The sequence below is a fragment of the Hypanus sabinus genome, chromosome 2 (assembly GCF_030144855.1).
Source record: "Hypanus sabinus isolate sHypSab1 chromosome 2, sHypSab1.hap1, whole genome shotgun sequence".
Lineage (NCBI taxonomy): Eukaryota > Metazoa > Chordata > Chondrichthyes > Myliobatiformes > Dasyatidae > Hypanus > Hypanus sabinus.
The window spans coordinates 126,310,173-126,319,953 of NC_082707.1; positions in this window are offsets into that span (position 1 = coordinate 126,310,173).

Genomic DNA, 9,781 nt, shown 5'->3' on the forward strand with positions numbered 1-9,781 from the left:
ATATTCACCTGCAATTCAATGAAGCAAATTCACAGCAAATAACACTTAGAAGACTTGTTCATCTTCTTGACATTCAGCCCTAAAGATGCAGCAGGTGGGACCCTCAGCAAGCAAGAGGTATAAAAAGGTGCACACACAAAATGCTGGTGGAACGGATCAGGCCAGGCAGCATCTAAAGGGAGAAGCACTGTCGAAGTTTCAGACCGAGACCCTTCAACAGGACAAACTGAAAGGAAAGATAGTAAGAGATTTGAAAGTAGGAGGGGGAGGAGGAAATGCGAAATGGTAGGAGAAGACTAGAGGGGGTGGGGTGAATCTGAGAGCCAGAAAGGTGATTGGCAAAAGGGATACAGAGCTAGAGAAGGGAAAGGATCATGGGACGGGAGACCTCGGGAGAAAGAAAGGGGGAGGGGAGCACCAGAGGGAGATGGAGAGCAGGCGGAGTGATGGGCAGAGAGAGAAAAAAAAGAGGAGGGGGAAGAAAAACTAAATATATTAGGGATGGGGTAAGAAGGGGAGGAGGGGTATTAACGGAAGTTAGAGAAGTCAATGTTCATGCCATCAGGTTGGAGCCGGTATATAAGGTGTTGTTCCTCCAACCTGAGTGTGGCTTCATCTTGACAGTAGAGGAGGCCATGGATAGACATATCAGAATGGGAATGGGACGTGGAATTAAAATGTGTGGCCACTGGGAGATCCTGCTTTCTCTGGCGGACAGAGCTTAGGTATTCAGCGGAACAGTCTCCTAGTCTGCGTTGGGTCTCACCAATATATAAAAGGCCACACCAGGAGCACCGGATGCAGTATACCACACCAGCTGACTCACAGGTGAAGTGTCGCCTCACCTGGAAGGACTGTCTGGGGCCCTGAATGGTGGTGAGGGAGGAAGTGTAAGGGCAGGTGTAGCACTTGTTCCGCTTGCAAGGATAAGTGCCAGGAGGGAGATTGGTGGGAAGGGATGGGAGGGACGAGTGGACAAGGGAGTCACGTAGGGAGCAATCCCTGTGGAAAGCAGAAAGAGAGGGGGGAGGGAAAGATGTGCTTGGTAGTGAGATCCCATTGGAGGTGGCGGAAGTTACGGAGAATTATATGTTGGACCTGGAGACTGGTGGGGTGGTATGTGAGGACAAGGGGAACCCTATCCCGAGTGGGGTGGCGGGTGGATGGGGTGAGGGCAGATGTGCGGGAAATGGGAGAGATGCGTTTGAGAGCAGAGTTGATGGTGGACGAAGGGAAGCCCCTTTTTTTAAAAAAGGAAGACATCTCCTTCGTCCTGGAATGAAAAGCCTCATCCTGAGAGCAGATGCGGTGGAGGTGGAGGAATTGTGAGAAGGGGATAGCATTTTTGCAAGAGACAGGGTGGGAAGAGGAATAGTCCAGGTAGCTGTGAGAGTCTGTAGGCTTATAGTAGATAAGCCGTCTCCAGAGATGGAGACAGAAAGATCACGAAAGGGGAGGGAGGTGTAAGAAATTGACTAGGTAAATTTGAGGGCAGGGTGAAAGTTGGAGGCAAAGTTAATGAAGTCGACGAGCTCAGCATGCGTACAGGAGGCAGCATCAATGCAGTCGTTGCTGTTGCGAAGGAAAAGTGGGGGATGGATATCCATATAGGCTTGGAACATGGACTGTTCCACAAAGCCAACAAAAAGGCAGGCATAACTGGGACCCATGTGGGTGCCCATGGCTACACCTTTGGTTTGGAGGAAGTGGGAGGAGCCAAAGGAGAAATTATTAAGGGTAGGAACTAATTCCGCTAGACGGAGGAGAGTGGTGGTAGAGGGGACTGCATTGGCGCTGCCTCCATCTACTATAAACCTACAGACTTGCAGCTACCTGGACTATTCCTCTTCCCACCCTGTCTCTTGCAAAAATGCTATCCCTTTCTCACAATTCCTCCATCTCCACTGCATCTGCTCTCAGGATGAGGCCTTTCATTCCAGGATGAAGGAGGTGCCTACCTTTTTTAAAAAAAGGAGCTTCCATTTTTCTACCATCAACTCTGCTCTCAAACTCATCTCTCCCATTTCCCGCATATCTGCCCTCACCTCATCCACCCGCCTCCCCACTCGGGATAGGGTTCCCCTTGTCCTCACCGACCATCCCACCAGCCTCCGGGTCCAACACATAATTCTCCGTAACTTCCGCTACCTCCAACGGGATCCCACTACCAAGCACATCTTTCCCTCCCCACCTCTTTCTGCTTTCCACAGGGATCGCTCCCTACGTGACTCCCTTGTCCACTCGTCCCTCCCATCCCTTCCCACCAATCTCCCTCCTGGCACTTATCCTTGTAAATGGAACAAGTGCTACACCTGCCCTTACACTTCCTCCCTCACCATCATTTAGGGCCCCAGACAGTCCTTCCAGGTGAGGCGACACTTCACCTGTGAGTTGGCTGGTGTGGTATACTGCGTCCGGTGCTCCTGGTGTGGTCTTTTATATATTGGTGAGACCCAACGCAGACTGGGAGACCGTTTTGCGAAACACCTACTCTCTGTCCGCCAGAGAAGGCAGGATCTCCCAGTGGCCACACATTTTAATTCCACGTCCCAGTCCCATTCTGATATGTCTATCCATGGTCTCCTCTACTGTCAAGATGAAGCCACACTCAGGTTGGAGGAACAACACCTTATATACCGGCTGGGTAACCTCCAACCTGATGGCATGAACATTGACTTCTCTAACTTCCGTTAATACCCCTCCTCCCTTTCTTACCCCATTCCTAATATGTTTAGTTTTTCTTCCCCCTCCTCTTTTTTTTCTCTCTCTGCCCATCACTCTGCCTGCTCTCCATCTCCCTCTGGTGCTCCCCTCCCCCTTTCTTTCTCCCTAGGCCTCCCGTCCCATGATCCTTTCCCTTCTCCAGCTTTGTATCAGTTTTACCAATCATCTTTCCGGCTCCCAGCTCCACTCCACCCCCTACTGTCTTCTCTTATCAATTTGCATTTTCCCCTTCCCCTCCTACTTTCAAATCTCTTACTACCTTTCCTTTCAGTTAGTCCTGACGAAGGGTCTCGGCCCGAAATGTCGATAGATGCTGCCTGGCCTGCTGCGTTCCACCAGCATTTTGTGTGTGCTGCTTGAACTTCCAGGATCTGCAGATTTCCTTGTGTTTGTGGTATAAAAAAGGGAGGTGGACGGAATGGGACAAAACATTCTGTGAAGGGCCGTGAGATCAAAGTACTTCTGTTAAGGTCAAATGCAGTCTTTGGTAAGCATCAGGCTTCAGTTAGGAAGGTGGGTAAGACCAAGTAAGATTTTTTTTTTCTTTTTTTGATAGATGGGGTTGGGATAAAGGATATTGAAGTACGGCTATGGTAAACTTCTGCATGAGCTGTGAAATGTCGCTTGTCATTATCCGACAGTAAGTGTGTCCATCTGTAACTCCTGTCATACTGCAGGCAGCAGCTGGAATGGCAGCTGGATTTCCTACAAAATATCTAGGATGCAGAATATGTCATAGGCATTACACTTCAGGAGTTAGTCATGCTGCCGGCCTGGAGAGATAGGATTCAAAGGATTCAAAGTGCATTGGTTATTAAAGTATGTATGCAGTACACAACCCTGAGATTTGTATTCCCCACAGACAGCGACGAAACAAAGAAAGCCATGGAACCCATTCAAAGAAAAGCATCAACACTCCCACCCCCACCTGAGAGAGAGAGAGAGAGAGAGAGAGAGAGAGAGAGAGAGACTGCCTCCCGGAACCCTCTCAAGACCACAAAGCACCAGATTTCTTGATTGACCTGCAAACACACCAACACAGGCTCCAACAGTACCAGAACCACATTTGAAAGAAAAGGAAGCTGCAAAAGAGGTGAAAGAGACAGGTTCATGGACCATCTTGAGGGTATTGCCCATTGTTTGCTGGTGCCATCGTCTCCTGTTCACAGATGACCACCAGACAGGGCAGTAAGTGCAGGCAGGTAGTTCAGGAGACCTCTGTGGTCAAAGTTTTGTCAAACAGGTTTAAGTTTTTGAATACTTTTTGGGGAGGTGGGGATTGGACTTTCAGAGCAAAGCCACTGAAGCAACTAAGTTTGCGGCACTCCTTCAGGGGTGGGAGGGGCGCACATGGGAACTATACAGGACCAGTATAGGGAGTCTCTTGAGGAATATAGAAAACTCAAGAAGAGACTTATGTCTGAGAAAGGGGGCCACAAACTATTCTTGGCATGTAAAATTCAGGAGAATTTCAAGATATCTTATAAGTAAATCAGGAGCCCAGGTTAAGTGTGAGTCCACTAGGGACTAAATGAGTAATCTCTGTGAGGAGTCAGACAGACTGGGTGAGGTCCTAAATAAATGCTTCTCAGCCACGCACACTAAGGAGAAGGATATGGGAGAATGGAATTTCAGGGAGGAGTGTAGGAGTAATCTGAAGCAAGTCAGTATTAAGAAGGAAGGAGTGTTAGTTGTCATTGGATTCCTAAGGGTTGGTGATTCCTCAGAGCAGGATGAAATTTGTCCCAGGTTGCTATAGGAAACAACTGCAGAGATAGCTGGGTACCTGATGGAAACTTTTGCATCTTTGTTAGGCTCAGGTGAGTTGCTGGAAGTCTGGAGATAGCCAAAGTGGGTATTTAATTAAGAAGGGTATCAGGCATAATTCAGATAACTGAAGAACAGTGAGTCTTAGATTAGTGTTGGGTAATTATTGGGGAAACTTAGAATTGACAGGATTAATTGGAAAGGCTGGGGCTGGTTTTGGACAGTCAGCATGCCTTTGCACAGAGAGGAATCTTTCCACTATAAGTCAAATGAGTTTTTGAGCAGCTGATTACAGAGGTGGTTGCAGGCAGGGACTGTTAAGCTGCATGGCAGGTTGGTCCAGAATGCTGAGGCACATGGAATTCAAGGTGATCTGGCTAACTGAAGCTGAAATCTATTTGGTGATATAAGGCAAGTGGAATCATACTTTCTGTTTGATAACTTGTGACTAGAGGTGTACCATAGGAGGTGGTGAAATCAGACGCAAGTATTATATTTAATGAGTGCTAGAGAAGGCATGAAGAATGCAGAACTCCTGTGGGAATAGAGTCGATGACCAAAATGGTCAGCATGGACATGGTGGGCCTAAGGGGCAGTATCTGTGCTGGACAATATCACTTTGGAAGTAGATTTGAGAAGCGAGGGAATGCAATGTATGCTCATCAAATTCTTGGAAAAGTAGGGATGCTTTATGAGGAGATACCAAGTAAAATGGCCCAACACTCTCTGAAGTTTATAAGAATAAGAGGTAATCACATTGACGTACATAAAATTCTTTGGGTATTTATTTCTTAAGGCACATCTGGGGAAGCCATTTTTCCTGACAGGGCTGTTTAGAACTAAAGGCTAAGAAGTCAGCTTTTCAGGTCTGAGGTGAGAATAAATTTCCTCAAGGAAGAGTAGAGAATCTTTGAAACTTATCCAAGATGTCTGTTGAGGTTTAGTTGCTGAGTACATGCAGACAGAAATTCGGTTTCCAGTCTTCTGTTCAAGATGGTGCTAAACTGGGGTCTCACTGAGGTCATGGCTCAGACTTAGTTGTTTCTTTTAGGTTCATAAGAATAGTTTTGGGGACAGAGAGGGGAGTTAAGAGTCAGGTTGTGGTTTAGGGACAGGGATGTAGGGTAGTTAGAGGTCAGACCAGAGTCTAGACTGTGCTCCATGCTAGAAGGCCAGACCCATGTTAGGGGGCTTGCGGTGCCTTAGGTTGTGTTGGCCATTAAATCAAATGACACATCACACTGTATGGTTCGATGTACAGTACATGTCGTAAATATATGATTTGAAAACTGAACCTGGTTGACTTTGTTGGAGCCTATTCTGGAGTCAGGGCATACAGAATATGTTAGCTTCATCAACAACCAACCTTCAGACATGGACGTGGATTGTAGAGTGAATATAAAATGCAGTCCCAAACAATAGCTTAGGTCAGTGACCATGGGATCACAAAGTATCATCGTGAAAGTGGCAGAGAGCTGAACTAGTGGATATAAAAGTAGTGTGGTGTGTGTGCATGTACGTGTGTTTATGCAAGACATTAGCTATTTTTATGTAGCTTGGTGAGACAGAGCTACCAGCTAGCAGTGGACCAATCGATTCACAGAGAGTGAGAGCTTTGCATGGGTCAGGGAGAAGAGTTTAAAAAAAGGAGCATTTTGCAGGGTTCGGCACATTAGCAGTGGACCGATCGATCTGCAGAGAGAGAGAGAGAGAGAGAGAGAGAGAGAGAGAGAGAGAGCTTTGCAAAGGCCAGTGACAAGAATGTAAAAAGGTGTGTTTTGCATGGCTTGGTGCATTAGCGGCAGACCAGTCAATTGGCGATTCATTAGCAGGAACAAATAAAGTAAAGTAGGGTGAAAGCACAGCGGCCATTGTGTGAGTGGACCAGTGCAGGAGTGGGAACTTGAGGCTTTGGCTCAAGAGGCTTCAGCAAGGAGTCACAGGTAAATAGCAGGTAAGGCTTTTGTAGTGGTTGAATAAAAAGTCACTAAATTACAGCTAATTAGATAAAGGGATGATGCAGGATTAGGCGATGTGCTGTAGCTGCATGATGTGGGAACTGGTGGATGCCATTGTGGTTCCTGGTGACCACATCTGCAGCAAATGTTGGCTGCTCAAAGAACTAAGGATCAAAGTTGATGACCTGGAATCTGAGCCTCAAACTCTGCAGTACCTCAGTTATCTGGATTTTCTGTTTCAGGAGGTAGTCACACCCATTAGATCAGTTGCCTCAAATTTGGTCAGTGGTTAGGGGCAAGAAATTGTGACCGCGAGTGAGTCAGGTAGTGGGATCCAAGAGACATTGCTGGAGGATCCTCAGCCCCTGAGCTTGTCCAACAGATCTGGGATTCTTACCTCCCTGTGTGGATGAAAGTGGGGGCTGTAGAAAGGATGAGCAACCTAACTGTGGCACCGTAGTTCAGGGAGCCATTCAAGAGGGGGGAAAGAAGAGAAACGTATTGGTAATTGGGGACAGTGTAGTCAGGGGAATAGACAGAATTCTCCATCGCGAGGATAGAGTGATCGGAAGGCTGTGTTGCCTGCCTGGCTCCTGGGTTTGGGACATCTTTTCTGACCTGTACAGGAAATTGCAGTGGGAGGGGAAAGATCCAGTTATTGTGGTCCATGTGGGTACAAATGACATAGGTAGATGAGAAAAGAGGTTCTACTAAGGGAATTTGAGCAGCTAGGGACTAAATTAAAAAGCAGAACCAAAAAGGTAGTAATCTCTGGATTACTAGCTGAGGCAATGCAAAGTGGCATAGGGTCAAGAAGATTAGAGAGTTAAGGGTGTGGCTTAAGGACTGGTGTGAGAGAAAAGTGGGCTTGAATTCATGGGAAACTGACAGCAGTATTGGGAAGGAGGGTGCTGCTCCAATGAAACAGCTCCACCTAAACTGTGATGGGACCCGGATCCTAGCAAATCACACAACTGGGGCTGTGGATAGGGCATTAAACTAAATAGTTGGGGGTTGGGGTGAGTTCAACAGATTGGAGAAGTAAAGTAAAGAAGAAAAGTGTGGATAAAGATAAAGAAAAAGCAAACAATAAAAAAGAGAAAAGAGTGAAGAAAAGTCAAGTGCAAAAGAGTAAAAGTTCACAAGATTTTGAAAGCACAATGAGTGTAAGAGCACTTTAATTGAATGCACGTAGTATTCAAAACAAGGTCAGTGAACTTGTGGCTCAAATCAGTACAAAGAGGTATGATTTAGTGGCCATTACAGAGACGTGGTTGGAGGGTGGAGAGGATTGGGAATTAAGTATCCAAGGATATCAGGTAATATGGAAGGATAGGCAAGAAGGTAAGGGAGGTGGGGTAGCGCTCTTAATTATAGATGAGATCAGGGCAATAGTGAGAGATGATGTAAGATCTAAAGAGCAGAATGTTGAATCCATCTGGGTAGAGATTAGAAATAGTAAAAGGAAAACATCACTGGTGGGAGCTGTCTGACGGCCATCGAATAATAACCTACAGTGGAACAGACAATTAACAGAAATATCTGAGGCAATAAGAATGGAACAGCAGTGATCATGCGGGACTTTAACGTGCACATTGGGTGAATCAAGATGGTCGAGACAGTCTTGAGGAGGACTTCATAGAATACATCCGTGATGGCTTTCTTGATTAGAATGTTACTGAATCTACAAGGTAATGTGTTGTCTTTGATTTGGTCCTGTGCAGTGAGACGGGTAAAATTAGTGATCTTGTAGTCAGGAATCCTCTTGGAAAGAGTTATCACAATGTGACTGAGTTTCTCATACAACTGAAGGGTGTAATAATTCGATGAAAAACTGGTGTATTATGCCTAGCCAATGGAGACTACAATGGAATGAGGGAGGATTTGGCTAGTGTAGACTGGGAACACAGGCTATATGGTAGGATGGTTGAGAAAGAGTGGAAGATTTTCAAAGAGGTTTTTCATGCTGCTCAACAACTGGTATTCCAATTAAAATCAAGGACAGTAAGGACAGGGAGAGCCAGCCTTATAACCATATAACCATATAACAATTACAGCACAGAAGCACCTCGGCCCTTCTAGTCTTGCCGAACGCTTACTCTCACCTAGTCCCACTGACCTGCACTCAGCCCATAACCCTCCATTCCTTTCCTGTCCATATACCTATCCAATTTTTTTCAAATGACAATGTTGAACCTGCCTCTACCACTTCTACTGGAAGCTCATTCCACACAGCTACCACTCTCTGAATAAAGAAGTTATCCCTAAACTTTTGCCCCTTAACTCTCAACTCATGTTGTCTTGTTTGAATCTCCCTTACTCTCAATGGAAAAAGCCTATCCACGTCAACTCTATCTATCCCCCTCATAATTTTAAATACCTCTATCAAGCCCCCCTCAACCTTTTACGCTCCAAAGAATAAAGACCTAACTTGTTCAACCTTCCTCTGTAACTTAGGTGCTGAAACCCAGGTAACATTTTAGTAAATCTCCTCTGTACTCTCTCTATTTTGTTGACATCTTTCCTATAATTCAGTGACCAGAACTGTACACAAAACTCCAAATTCGGCCTCACCAATGCCTTGTACAATTTGAACATTTCATCACAACTCCTATACTTAATGCTCTGATTTATAAAGGCCAGCAAACCAAAAGCCTTCTTCACCACCTGTCCACATGAGATTCTACCTTCAGGGACTATGCACCATTATTCTTAGGTCACTCTGTTCTACTGCATTCCTCAATGCCCTACCATTTACCATGTATGTCCTATTTTGATTAGTCCTACCAAAATGTAGCATCTCACACTTATCAGCATTAAATTCCATCTGCCATCTTTCAGCCCGCTCTTCTAACTGGCCTAAATCTCTCTGTAAGCTTTGAAAACCTACTTCATTATCCACAATGTCACCTGTCTTAGTGTCATCTGCATACTTACTAATCCAATTTACCACCCCATCATCCAGATCATTAATGTAGCCTTGAATAACTAAGGAAATAAAAGAAGGCATCAAACTAAAAGCTCATGTATACAAAGTTGCCAAGAGTAGTGGGAAACTGGAAGATTGGGAAAACTTTAAAAAGCCAGAAAGAACCACCAAGTGAGCAAAAAAGAAAGGGAAGCTAGATTATGAAAACAAACTAGAACAAAATATAAAAATGAATAGTAAAACTTTTTATAATTATATAAAGTGGAAAAGGGTGGCTAAAGTGAACATAGGTCCCTTGGAGGACGAGAAGGGGGAATTGATTTGGGGTAATGAGGAAATGGCAGAGACTTGTGTTGGTCTTCATGGTGGAGGACACGCGTAACATGCCAAAGAGAGATGTTAC